A 14422-nucleotide genomic window follows, 5' to 3' on the forward strand; every position below is an offset into this window, starting at 1 on the left:
AGTATAAACTATTCGATTTCAAATCAAAAAGATATTCACAATTCTCTGTCAGCTCGATTGATTCTACAAGCCTTGGGGTCAGTGTCGGATGTAATGGTTCTTGTTCTGCTAGGAGATACCACATGAGAATCCTTCAATGGACCTTGGCAACTCATTGGTCCAGTGTACATCAACCTTTGTCCACCCAGATTAGGATAACTCGGGCATGCAAAAAGTACCTCTTGTGGATTTGCTGAGATCAGATTTTACAAGGTCATCCCTTCATTCTTCCTCTGCCAAGGCCGTAGTTAGCATGGCCACTTCTCAAATTGGGTGAGAGGGGCACTTTTTGGGGAAAGGCAGCCCCAGGCACTTGGTCCCCTGAAGAGGCCAATGTATATATCAGTGTCCTAAAAATGAGAGCAGTACTCCTAGTGTTGCAAGCCTTTCAAGACTCTCCCTTCCCGGACTATTATGATTCAAGCGGACAATATGTCAGTGGTATGGTACATCAACAAACAAGGAAGTACTAAATCTTACCCCTTGTGTCGAGAAGTTCTGAGAGTGTGGCAATGGGCGATCTCATCCAGTCAATTTCTGATAGCGACACACATTTTGGGGAAATTCAAGCAGACAAGTTGAGCAGATCCATTTTAATACCTCATGAGTGGTCTCTCAACATGAGTTGCGGAAAAGATATTCCATCAGTAGGGCCAACCTTGTTGGACCTCTTTGCATCTCCCCTTAACAAGTGCAGCAGGTTCTGTGCCCTGATTCCCCCACAGGGGAAATCACTGAGAGTTGGTCTCCTCCATGATTGTCCCCCCCCCCCCCCACTCCGGTCTCCTCTGTGCTCACCACCCAACCCCTCTAATTATCAGATTTCTCCAGAAAGCATCTCGATTGAAAAGCAAAGTCATCCTTATTGCCCCTTATTGGCTTTGTCAGATTTGGTTCCCCTTTCTTTGGCCTTCTCTAGATGTTCTTCATCTCACATTGCTGCAGTCCTTACACTTGGGTAGTCCGCTGTCCTCGGTCGGCCCGAATATCAAAGTATAAGGCTGACGTCGGTCAAGGCGCATTAGACTGACATCAGGACGTCAGGGTACAAATGCGCATGACCGACGTCATATCCTCAGTCTTTTTTGCCGCATGGTCCGATGCAGAAGCAGCGTTGCAAGTGCCGTTCGGCATTCTGAAATTTTTCGAATTCGGAGTTTCAGACCGAGTCAAAGTTGGCTAAGTACCCCGTTGGGGAATATTTTAGTTTTTTCTTGCCTCAGTGGTTTACCGGATGTCAGAAAAAGTGAATAACTGTATTTCTTGTGGGAAACAGATACCGCATAGAGATTATCATACTTTGTGTATTCCTTGTTTAGGGCCTGAGCACGACGTGGTTGGGTGTCGCTTTTGTGCTAGATTCAATAAGCGCACTATTAAGAGAAGGTTAGATTGTGCCAGGCTAGTCTTTGGGAAGCGGTGCAATTATAATATGCCGTCGGATACTCCGACGTCCGCTTCTTCGAAGAAGCGCAAGGACAAAGCAGCTAAGCCCAGGCAAGAAGAGTCGTCCGTACCGGACGCCGGTTCTTTAGAGGTGTCGGTGGAGCCGGGGGTTCCGCCGGAGGTTTCTCTGGAGTCCCAGGGGGAGACTTTGTTATTGCAGGATGTGGCCTCTCAGGAGGCAGGTCAGGCTGAAGGGGCTTCTCAGGTTACTGTACTCCCTCCCTTCCTAGGGTGGTTAGGCCCTCTCCTTCTGTTTCCAAGGCTTCTCCCAGAGGCAGGCCAGGTTTAGCTTCAGTTGGTGTCACTCCTAGTTCTTCAGGATCTGTGCCCAAGAAGCATATGCTTAAAATGGCAGAAGATTTGATTACTTTGATTAGAGGTTCTTTGCCCCTCCTGATAAGAGACCTAGGGTGGAACCTGAGTTGGGGAGTTTTGAGCAGGCTTGGATGTTTCAGAGTCTTCGGCTGAAGACTTGCAGGAGTATTCTCCTTATTCTGATTCTGATGTGGATGATTCTACTCCTTCTGCTTCTCCTCCTGAGGATTTTTCTTTTTCAGAGACTCTTCATTCCATGAGGGAGCATTTTAAATGGGAAGGTCAGGACTTCTCTGATTCCAGGAAAAGGCTTAGGGAATTTTGTTTTACCCCAGCATAGGCCTTTGGCTATACCTCCTGTTCTGGATGTTGTGGAAGATGTGTTTGCAGAAGCTTCTCTTAATCCTGATTCTTTGCCTCCTGCTCCTGTTAAACCGGATAGGTATTACAGGGTGCCTGAAGCTCATAAGTATCTTTTTAAGAGTCCTAGGGTGGACCCAGAAACTGTTAGTCAGGGGCCTAAGTGTGTTAAGGCTTCTGTTGTTAAAAATCCGGTTCCTCCAGATAGAGGCCAGGGCTTTGGATAGATGGGGAAAGAAAGTCTATACTTCTTCCACCCTAGCTATGAGGGCTTTGAATTGCCAGTTTCACATGTTGAAATACCAAAACTATCTACTTTCTCAATTGAAGTCTAAGGTAGATGCTCTGGGGAAGGTATTGAGTGTAAAGAGTTACAAGATTTAGTACATGTTTCTGAACAGGTGGGTAAGCATTCTTTGCAATGTGGTTTTGATGCTGTACAGGCCTCGTCTAGGGTGGCTGCCACTGGGTCAGTTCTTCGCAGGCACGCCTGGCTGAGGGATCAGAATTTATCTGACCATGTTAAGACAAGGATTTTAGATGCTCCTTTACAATCGGATGTGTTGTTTGGTTCACCTGTTGAGGCAGTCTTAAAGAAAATGGAAGACAAGGCTAAGTCTATGCAGACTGTTAAAGATTTTTTGCAGGTTCAGCCTCCGAAGTTTAGTAGAAATTGGCCTACCAAGGGGTGGACGTATCCTTCTTATGATTCCCAGTCTAGGGGTAGATCTAGACGTGGTAGAGGCAGAGCTCAGGGCTCTTTCAGGCCTAGAACAGGGAGTTCACCTGCACAGTCTTCGGGTGAGGGCAGGGGTCAGTCCTTTCGTAAACAGACCCAATGACCTACCTTTTCAACTGCCAGAACCTTCTCGTCTGGCAGCACCTTTGGGAGGAAGGTTGGCACTTTTCAAGGAAAATTGGAGTTTAATTACCCAAGACAGATGGGTATTGGATATCATTCACCAAGGTTACAGGTTTTATTTCCATACCTTGCCTCCTTTCAAAGGCATGCCAGACGTTCCTCCTCAGCAAAGAATAGAGGCTCACAAACAAATTTCTCTGCTGCTTCAAATAGGGGCCATACAGCCGGTCCCTATGCCAGAAGTGGGCCTAGGATTTTATTCTCGCCTGTTCCTAGTACCAAAGAAGGGGAACACGTGGAGACCAATTTTGGATTTATCTATCCTCAACACTTATCTGGACATTCCCAAGTTCAAAATGTTGACGTTACAACAGCTTTTACCTCTGCTGGGCAAAGATCATTGGATGGTAACTTTGGATCTCAAGGAGGCTTACCTTCATGTTCCTATCAGACTGAGTTGCAGGAAGTATCTGCGTTTTCGAGCTGGGACTTCTCATTATCAGTTCTCTGCATTGCCCTTTGGCTTATCTACTGCCCAGAGTGTTCACCAAAGTTCTGGCTCCAGTGATAGCTTTCTTCAGGCTAAAAGGAATACAGATCTATCCTTATTTGGACGATTGCCTGATTCTGGCTCAAGAAGGGACGAGCTTCTTCATCATTTGGAATATGTGATAGCAGTGCTAAGATGCCTGGGGTATTCTGTGAACGAAATAAAGTCCAGTCTAGTACCCTCTCAGGACATGTGCTTTCTGGGTGTAAGACTGGATACAGCATCCCAGATGGCCTTTTGACCCCGGACAAACAAAAGAATCTTTCCCTTTACTTTCATCAATTGTCTCATCAGTCCAGGCTGACTGCAAGGACAGTCCTTCAAGCCTTGGGGTTCATGGCATCTTGTATTCTGGTGCTTCCCAATGCCAAACTGCATATGAGGAAGCTACAATGGTATCTCAAAAATGTATGGACACAGCACTGCCAGGATCTAGACACTGTCATTCAGATAATACCTTGCATTCAAAAGGAATTTTTGTGGTGGGCTCAGGAATGTCACCTAAACAAGGGACTCTCTGTGACCCGGCCAGAGGCGAGTCAGATTCTAACGACAGATGCCTCAGACAAAGCTTGGGGAGCTCATCTAAATGGAAAGTGGATACAAGACAAGTGGCCTGCCAGACTACAACATCTACATATCAACTTAAAGGAGATGTTAGCGGTCCAGTTTGCATTAATAGCTTTCAAGGATTTACTTCTGCCAGGGCAGGTGTTGATTCTAACAGACAACACAACTGTCATGTGGTACATCAACAAGCAAGGGGGAACACATTCTTATCCTCTGTGCAGGCAAGCAATGATTTTGTGGGAGACTGCTCTCAGTTTACAGCTAAATCTTCAGGCAAGGTTTCTGCCGGGAGCACAGAACTCCTTAGCAGATGTGTTGAGCAGACGAATTATGGATCCCCACGAGTGGAAATTGGATCCTCATGTATTTCAGAAATTGACAGTGTCATGGGGATCTCCAGACATAGATCTGTTCGCTTCTCCACTAAACAACCAGCTGCCAAAGTTTTGCACAAAAAGGTTTCATCCCACAGCTTGGAAAGTGGATGCTCTTTCTTTCAATTGGAGCAATCTTCATGTGTATGCCTTTCCACCTCTGCCTCTCCTCCCAAAGGTACTTCTAAAGGTCAGACAGGACAAGCCAAAGATGATTTTAATAGCTCCAGATTGGCCTTGACAGCACTGGTACCCATTACTGAGAAGTCTGGTACGGGAGCCTCCATGGCCTTTGCCTTCGATTCCACACCTGTTGTCTCAGGAGAACAGTCATTTACTCAATGTCAAGCTTCACTCTCTTCACCTAACAGCCTGGCATATTCTGTTTTGAACCATAGAGGGTCTCAACTTCCACAGCAAGTTTTGGATGTTATTTTGGAAGCTAGGAGGCCTAGTACAAGGAAAGTGTACGCAGATAAATGGAAGAGATTTTTATTTTGGAGTACAGCAAAGGATTTTGATGTTTCTGAGCCTAATTTAAGTGTGGCTCTTCAATATCTTACTGAGTTACTGGACAAAGGTTTGTCCTTCTCTTCTATTAAAGTTCATGCTGCAGCAATTTCGGCTCACTATGACTGTGACCCACCATTGTTTTCTCATCCTTTGTTCAAGCAATTTCTTAGAGGGGCAAAGAATATAAGACCCCCATGTAGAGCTCCTACTCCTGCTTGGGATCTCAATTTTGTGTTGGAGAAACTCACTCTACAACCTTTTGAGCCTGCAGCTACTACTGAGTTGAAATATTTATCATGGAAGACTGCTTTTTTGTTGGCCATTACCTCTGCAAGAAGGGTTTCTGAATTGCAGGCCCTTATGGTGGTTGAGCTTTTCTTAATTTTCCATAAGGATAGGGTATCTTTACGGACTAATCCTTCCTTTATGCCTAAAGTGGTTTCTAGTGTGGCTTTAAACCAGACTATTCATTTGCCTACTTTTTATGCAAATCCCCAAAATAAAGGGGAGAAGATTTTGCACACTTTAGATGTTCACAGGCAGTTGCGATATTATTTGAGCAGAACTAAAGGGTTCAGACAGTCTCAGCAGTTATTTGTTTCTTTTGCTTTGAGTTCTCAGGGCAAGCCTGTGTCAAAACAAACTATTTCTAAGTGGATTGGGTTTTGCATTGCTTTCTGTTATTCCCATCATGGCAAGGAGATTCCAGCTGGGATTAGGCCTCATTCCACTAGGGCTACTGCCACTTCGACAGCTTTTTTAAGGGGGTGGCAACTAAAGATATTTTGGAGGCAGCTACTTGGAGTTCAGTGCATACTTTCTCTAAGCATTATCACCTTCCACTTTACTCTAAATCTAGGGCTGGTTTTGCCACTGCTATTTTACAGGGCATTTTGGCAGCTCCTGCTTCTTTATGGTTTTGCCATCCTCCCTTATCTCTGCTTTGGGATTCTACCCAAGTGTAAGGACTGCAGCAATGTGAGATGAAGAACATAGTACAGTTTTGTACCTACCATAAATGGAGATGTTCGAAGATCCACATTGCTGCAGTCCAATTTACCCTCCCTCCTTCCCCTCTGTACTTAGAGGCGGTTGTGTGGGCTGGGTTATATATATTGTGTATATTGTATATATTGTACATATTATTAGTGCAAGGGTGGTTGGTTGGTGGTTTGCTGTCTTTTGGTTTTGACCTTTCTTTTTAGGGTCTTCTGACATCTGGGGCAAGAAAAGACTGAGGATATGACGTCGGTCATGCGCATTTGTACCCTGACGTCCTGATGTCAGTCTAATGCGCCTTGACCGACGTCAGCCTTATACTTTGATATTCGGGCCGACCGAGGACAGCGGACTACCCAAGTGTAAGGACTGCAGCAATGTGGATCTTCGAACATCTACATTTATGGTAGGTACAAAACTGTACTTTCACCCTTCAGGGATTCTGGATCCAATTCCAGACCTTCTGTCAAACCTGACAGACATAATTCACCAGGACATTTCAGGCCTAAAGCTGATCGCGTGCTTTCTTCACTTCTATTGAAAGCCAGACAAATGTTCTCCTCCCCTGTCATACACTTTTTTATCTTCCCATAAAGCTTCCATTTCTCTACTTGTATTGATAGCCAGACAGATGTGTCCTTCCCTGTCATACACTTTTTTTTTTATCTTCCCATAAAGCTTCCAGTAGGAAGATTTGCAGAAGTTAATGGAAAAGATTTATTTTTTGGGTGCAACAAAAGACATTGACCCTATTTCAGCACCAATACATAAATTTCTGGAGTTTGTGGCTGCAATCTTTAATGAAGGTGCTAGTTCCTTGACTGTTCAAGTACAATTAACTTCCATTTCTAATTTTCATACAGGAGTTAATTCCACCTTAGCTTCCTCAAAACTTTTTAAGGCCTTTATAAACTGTACCCTTCTTCTGAGACCACCTTTTAGAGATCCAACTCCACCATGGCATTCAAATTTATTATTACAAGCTTTGACTCTATTATCTTTTGAACCATCAACAAAATGTGAACTACACTTTTTAACCTGGAAAACTATCTTTTTAATAGCTATAACCTCTGCTCTAAGACTTTCTGAACTTTAAGCCTTGTCTTTTAAGCTTCCTTATTTAATATTCTGTATAGATAAGGTATTACTAAGAACCAACCTTTCCTTTCTTCCTTAGGTGGTGTCCGAATCCAGCATCAATCGGTTCATTAATCTTCCAGTTATCTAAATTTCAAAAAGAATACATGTTACATGTGTTGGACATTCACAGGCAATTATGTTTCTATTTGCATAGAACAAAGAATTTCAGAAAAAAACAGATCTTTTGCGGAGTCGAAATTGGCAAGCCACTTACAAAAGTAACTTTAGCCAGATGGTTGACTGATTGCATATGCTTTGTCTATAACAAATTGGGTTAGTCTTTGCCAAAACCTTTGAGAGCCCATTCAACCAGGTCCGTGGCAACATCATCAGTATTTTTATCCAGGTCTTCCATGGTTGGGATATGTGCGGCTACAGCTAGGGCTAATCCTCATACCGTTATTACTTATTACAAATTTGGTCTGGTCTCGAGGGGGAGAGCAGCCTTCGGATCAATAGTGCTCAAGAATTTCATTCATTAAAGTCCTCGCAGAGATTCGGGTGGCTGGGGACTCTGTCCCAATTATTAACAAAGAATGAAATTTGACATCATCAGATAAAGAAGTTATGTACTTACCATAACGTTCCATCTGCATTGTCCGTTTTCATTCTTCTTCAACTCCCCCCAACCATTTAGTTTATGACTTTTGGAAAAATTAGAAGGTGATAAAGGAAACAATGTTTCTTCCTTTCAGCTCCATGTATTGGTTTCTTATACTAGTGTTATGATATTCCTATGAAGCTATAACAAGAAAATGAGATCTGAGGTATGATAGGGGACTAGATAATTATAGGTAAGAGAGGACATCAAGAGTTTCCAGTAACTACAAGCTGTAAAAAGCATCAGAGTAGGATTCACGGGTCAGCTCAGAACCCGTTTGTTGAGAAAGAATGAAAATGGCCAACACAGATGGAACATTATGGTGAATACGTAAATTCTTTTTGCTAGAAGTAGTGAATATAGTAATGGGATAAAACAACTGGAATTAGGATCTTTAGAAAAAGGTAGGAGCCAGTTTCTTAGGAAAAAAATGGGAACTGTGGGAACAATACATGCAGAGGAGGAATGAGGTTTAAAAGAAGGCAGGATTTGAATGAGCTATGTAATGTTTGACTGACAGTGACTAGATAGATTATAAGTGATGTATAATTGTGTAATGTTTGCAACTGAAATTGTCAGTATGGCATGTTTTCATTTATATAAATGTATGATTACCTATATCATACATGGTAATTTAAAAAAGATGTTTCTTGTTAAAAAAAAAAAAAAAAAAAAAAAGAATGCTTTTAGTGCCACAGAAAGAAAACTCTTGGACATCATTCTGGACTTTCCTGAACGAGTTTGTGATTTCACTTCACATCCCCTTCTTCATTTGAGTTTGCTTGTTACCTTAGATTTAAAATATGCATACCATCACATTCCTATGCATCCAGGTTTCAAGGGTTTCTTAAGGTTTTGTTTGTCTGGATCACATCAGTTCTGTTCCCGTTTGTGAACACTTTCGGAGCACAGGAATAACCCAAAGTGTCTAGCTTGTGATAGTCCACTTCAGGCTACAAGGTATCCACACTTTTCCATATTTAGATGACTTATCTTTGTGCAGTCTTTTTCAAAGTGTCAGCATCTCTGTCTTGAGTAAGAGATCTCCTACACAGGCTGGGATTCCAAGAGAACATTCACAGGTCTTTTCTGACAGTCTCACGGGATTGTGTTTCTGGGGTGCCTGCTAGACACCTCAGTACAAAGAGCTTTTTTTCCACAAGAAGAACATAGGTCTATATTTAAACATATTCTGTGGGTTTTCTTTTGTCTCCGAGAGGTAATACCCCTGGATTCTAGGTCTCGTGACATCCATGAATCTCATGTTGAATCTTGCAAGACTCCTGGTCCCAGCATCAACACCCATTGTCTTCTCAAATTCTGGTTCTGGGATTTGTGAAAAGGAAATTAAGTTGACGGTGACATTAAATTTTTCTGCCTGCAGGTCTTCCATTCTTCCCTTCTGCTCTAGAGCAGTCAGTCGTAATTAGACACTTCAGACTTTACTTGAGGAACAGTGTCAATGGGTATAAAAGTGCAGGGACTTTGGGACAAAAAAGACAGACCAAAATACATGCATAAAAGAGATGCTAACTCTTAAGTGCTGCCAACTCTCTGAATCATCTTTGGTTAGTGGGACCTCTTCAACAGTTTGTATACAATAAACAAAAGTAATATGGTACATAAACAAGCTAGGGGAACCGGATCTTACTCCATATGCAGACTAGCTTTGTTGTTAGCATGGGAATAGCTTTACAGCACAGTTTCATTCTACAGGCATCTTACATTCTATCAGAGCAAAATTGTATTGCAGACAACCTGAGCAGGGCCAGGGCTGACCATTAAGAATGGAAACTGAATCAGTGAGGCTTGCAGGATTTGATCCATCTGTGGGGAATTCCTTTTGTACACCTTTTTGTCTCCTCTCTAAACAATCAAGTGACAAAATTCTGTTCCAGAACTCCATGGAAGAGGACCAGGAAAACAAATGCCTTTTCCTTTCCTTGGACAAGAATGTTCCTGTATGCTTTTCCATCCTTTCCAATATCCAGGGTACTTATGATGATTCGGAGGGACTCCCCATAATTGTATTGTGGTGACTCCCTTCTGGCACAGCCAACAGTAGTTCTCCATACTTTTGGAATTGACCAAGGGCATTTCTCATAGACTGAGTTTACTCACAACTATAGTGTTTTATACATCCTGACCCCAAAAATGACTGTCTGGATTATAGGGTCTTAATTCCATTTAGGCACCTGTTTTTTGAGGATGTGCAGCAGGTACTAATGGATGCAAGAATGTCTGCCACTAGAAAATGTATATATATATATATATATATATATATATATATATATATATATATAATGAAATGTAAAAAAATGTATACAAAACAAAAGAAACCACCCATTCAGGGCTAGTGAATGTTCATTAAATGAATCACTGCTGTAGTAGTATTAGCTGTTTTTGTCAGAATGCTGTACCTACCTCTGGGAAAGCAGCTGCTGCCATTAGTAATACAGTTAGCCCAATTTTTCCTGTCAAAAAGAAACGGAAAACCAAGCATGTGTATGTACTCCTCCGCAAATTAATTTGGGTAGGAGTAGTTTACTGGGTCTGGCTTAGGGTTTAATTCAATTTTCTGATGTAGTTTCTGGTAAAAGAAAGCGGGATTCCTCTCTTCCTGCAAAGATTCAAGATTCTGAATCTGAACAGGAAAATGTAGGGACGGATAAATTTTTTTCCTCTCAGATTTCTGATTCAGACTATAAGGAGAGCTCAGTTTGTGATTCTTCCAATGGGGAATTCTGTTTTTCCTGAGACTGTTGCTAGAATGTTCAGTGTTTTCATTGGGAGAGCACTGAGGCTACTCATTTCCTCAGAAAATACTAAGTTGTTAAAGAAGGGTTTTCTGGAACCTACACCCATTCCTCCTGTTCTCTTTGCGTCATAGAATGTGTGAGTTGCTGCTTGCAGTTTTCACGATAGTCAGCCATCTGCCTCTAAAAAGGCAGATAGGTTGTATGAAGTTCCTCAGTCTTTTAAATTTGTATACACTGTTCCAAAACCTGACTCGGCAGCTATAGCTTTAGTTGATTCCACTGCTGCTAAGCACTTAATTTCAGTCCTGCTCTTTCTAAGGATGGGAAAATTATTGGTAGGTGTGGGGAAAAATGTATACTTTTGCAACTTTGATTTTCAGAATTTTGAATTGTTGGGCTCGTATGCTAAAGTTTGTTCTGACAAATTAAGTATGAGGAATGTTTTGTCTGCAGTTTCTTCTTGTGAGGAAAAATCTGCCTTCAATAATTTTGTTTCTTCTGTTGCATAGGTCATTACTCATTGTCTACAGTGTGTGTATGACTCTGTTGATACTTCTTCCAGGGCAATAGCCACTGTTACTGTTTTGAGGAAGTTTGCATGGCTACATTCTCAGAACCTCCCAGATGATGATAGAAACGAGATTTTAATTTTCCCTCTGATAGAGATTTAGTATTTGGCCCCTGTGCTGCAGAGGTGATCAAAAAGTGTGATGAAAGGGGCAAGCTGATTCAGGGAATTTGTAATAAGATTTTTCAGTCCTCCTTTTACAAATTATCCAAGGGATTTCTATCTCCTCATCCAGTTTTAGCAAGAAAACAGAGTAAATATTCTCAACAAATTCTGGTAAACGGATGTTTAAGAAGAAATGGCAAGGGGGGGTCCAAAAAGATGTCTTGAACCTCCCAAAACCAAGGATAGTCCTGCAAGTTTGAATGACTGTTCAAAAGACCTTGTGACCCCATCTCGCCCTGAGCCATTTTCCTCCAGAAAATCTGAATCTCCATTTTTCTCTTTGGCTACATATTGTTTCAGACAAATGGGTTCTGAAAGTCATTCTTCAAGGTTACAGATGGCAGTGAGAGGAAATTCCTCCTTTCCAGGTAGTCATTCTAATCCTCCAGATCAGAGTCTATTATTTATTCCTGTTCTTCATCACATACTCTCCCAAGGAATGATATACCAGCTCCTCCCTCCCAGGTTGGGGAGTGATTTTATTCAAGGATATTCTAGTGCCAAAGAAAAAAATACTTGGTCAAGTTCTGGATCTTTCTTTCCTAAACCTGATTGTGATAGTGCCTAAATTCAAAATTGATGTTATTTCACAGCATGTTACCTCTTCTTTTTCCTTCAAATTTTCTGTTTACACTAGACTTAAAAAATGCTTTATTATCACATCCATATTCATCCGGATTTCAGATTTTCCTTAATATTTTATGTGTCTGGATCACTTTATCAGTTCACTTCCTTAGCGTTGGACTATCCACTGTACCAAGAGTGTTCACAAAGTGTCTAGCTCCAGTTGTAGCTTATTGTAGGCTACAGGGTATCCACGTTTCTATGTTTAGATGACTTGCTTATCTTTTCCATTGTCAAAGTGTTAGGAATCTCTCTCATGGGTGAGAGATCTCTTACACAAGCTGGGATTCCATGAGATCATTCAAAAGTCAGATGTTCTTCATTCCACATTGCTGCAGTCCTAACTATTGGGTAGTCCGCTGTCCAGTCGGCCCGAATACCAAAGTATATGGCTGACGTCGGTCAGGGCGCATTAGACTGACGTCAGTACGTCAGGGTACTAATGCGCATGACCGACGTCATATCCTCAGTCTTTTTTGCCGCATGGTCCGATGCAGAAGCAATTTTGCGAGTGCAGGTTGGCGTTCTGAAAGTTTCTGAAGTCAGAGTTTCAGACCGAATCAAAGTTGGCTAAGTACTCTGCTAGAATATTTTGGTTTTTCTTGCCTCAGTATTTAACCGGATGTCAGAAAAGTGAATAACTGTCTTTCTTGTGGGAAACAGATACCTCATAGGGATTACCATACTTTGTGTATACCTTGTTTAGGGCCTGAGCACGACGTTGTTGGATGCCGCTCTTGTGCTAGATTTAACAAACACACTATTAAGAGAAGGTTAGACTGTGCCAGGTTAGTGTTTGGGAAGCGTTGTAATTATAAAATGCCGTCGGATGCTCCGACGCCCGCTTCGTCCAAAAAGCGCAAGGACAAAACAGCAAAGCCTAAGGTTGATGAACCGGCAGTCCCGGACGTCGGTTCTTTGGAAGGCTCAGTGGAGCCAGAGGTTTTGCCTGGAATTTCTTTGGAGTCTCAGGCAGAGACTTTACTGTTACAAGATGTGCCCTCTCAGGAGGTAGGCCAGGCTGAGGGGGCTTCTCAGGTAACTGTTCTTCCCTCTCTTCCCAAGGTAGTTAGGGCCTCTCCTTCTGTTTCCAAAACTTCTTTGAGAGGTAGGCCAAGTTTAAATTCTCCTAGTACTTCAGGTTCTGTGCCTAAGAAGCATATGCTTAAAATGGCAGAAGATTTGATTACTATGATTAGAGGTTCTATACCCCCTCCTGATAAGAGGCCTAGGGTGGAACCTGAGTTTGAGAGTTTTGAACAGTGTTCAGAGGCGTCTGAGTCTTCTGCGGAAGACTTGCAGGAATATCCCCCTTATTCTGATTCTGATGTGGATGATTCCACTCCTACGGCTTCTCCTCCTGAGCATTTCTCTTTTTCAGAAACTCTGCATTCCGTGGGGGAGCACTTTAAATGGGAAGGGCAAGATTACTCTGATTCCAGGAAAAGGCTTAGGAATTCTTGTTTTACCCCAGCATAGGCCTTTAGCTATTCCTCCTGTGTTGAATGTGGTGGAAGATGTTTTTGCAGAGGCTTCCCTGAACCCTGATTCTTTGCCTCCTGCCCCTGTTAAACCTGATAGGTATTATAGGGTGCCTGAAGCTCATAAGTATCTTTTTAAGAGCCCTAGGGCAGACCCAGAAACTGTTTATCAGGGACCTAAAGGTGTTAAGGCCTCTGTTGTTAAAAATCCTGTTCCATCTGATAAAGAGGCAAGGGCTTTGGATAGATGGGGAAAGAAAGTGTATACTTCTTCCACTTTAGCCATGAGGGCGTTGAATTGTCAGTTCCACATGCTAAAATATCAAAATTATCTCCTTTCGCAATTGAAATCTAAGGTGGATGCTTTGGCGGAAGGTATTGAGTGTAAAGAGTTGCTAGATTTAGTTCATGTGTCTGAACAAGTGGGTAAGCATTCTTTGCAATGTGGTTTTGATGCTGTACAGGCCTCCTCGTGGGTGGCTGCCACTAGTTCTGTTCTTCGCAGGCATGCCTGGTTGAGGGATCAGAATTTAGCTGAGCATGTTAAGACAAGGATTTTGGATGCTCCTTTACAGTCTGATGTGTTGTTTGGTTCGCCTGTGGAAGCAGTTTTAAAGAAAATGGAGGACAAAGCTAAGTCTATGCAAACTGTTAAAGATTTTTTGCAGGTGCAGCCACCGAAGTTTAGTAGAAATTGGCCTGCTAAGGGATGGACATATCCTGCTTATGATTCTCAGTCTAGGGTAGGTCTAGACGTGGTAGGGGCAGAGCTCAAGGTTCTTTTAGGCCTAGAACAGGGAGTTCACCTGCTCAGACTTCTGGTGAGGGCAGGGGTCAGTCCTTTCAGAAACAGACTCAATGACTTGCCTTTTCAGCTGCCAGTGGATTCTCGCCTGGCAGCTCCTTTGGGAGGAAGACTGTCTCTTTTCAAAGAAAATTGGGACTTAATTACTCAAGACAGATGGGTGTTGGATATCATTCACCATGGTTACAGGTTTTATTTCCATACACTGCCCCCTTTCAAAGGCATGCCAGACGTTCCTCCTCCACAAAGGA

At 42.5% G+C, this 14422-nt stretch overlaps 1 protein-coding gene across 2 annotated transcripts in view; it reads left to right on the plus strand.

Moving 5' to 3' along the window:
• Positions 1–14422, plus strand: part of GOLM2 (golgi membrane protein 2) — a gene marked incomplete at its 5' end in the record, with an annotated part of 949689 nt that overhangs the window by 219363 nt on the left and 715904 nt on the right.

Source organism: Protopterus annectens, chromosome 7.part0 (assembly GCF_019279795.1).
Source record: "Protopterus annectens isolate FY-2018-M chromosome 7.part0, PAN1.0, whole genome shotgun sequence".
Classification (NCBI taxonomy): Eukaryota; Metazoa; Chordata; order Ceratodontiformes; family Protopteridae; genus Protopterus; species Protopterus annectens.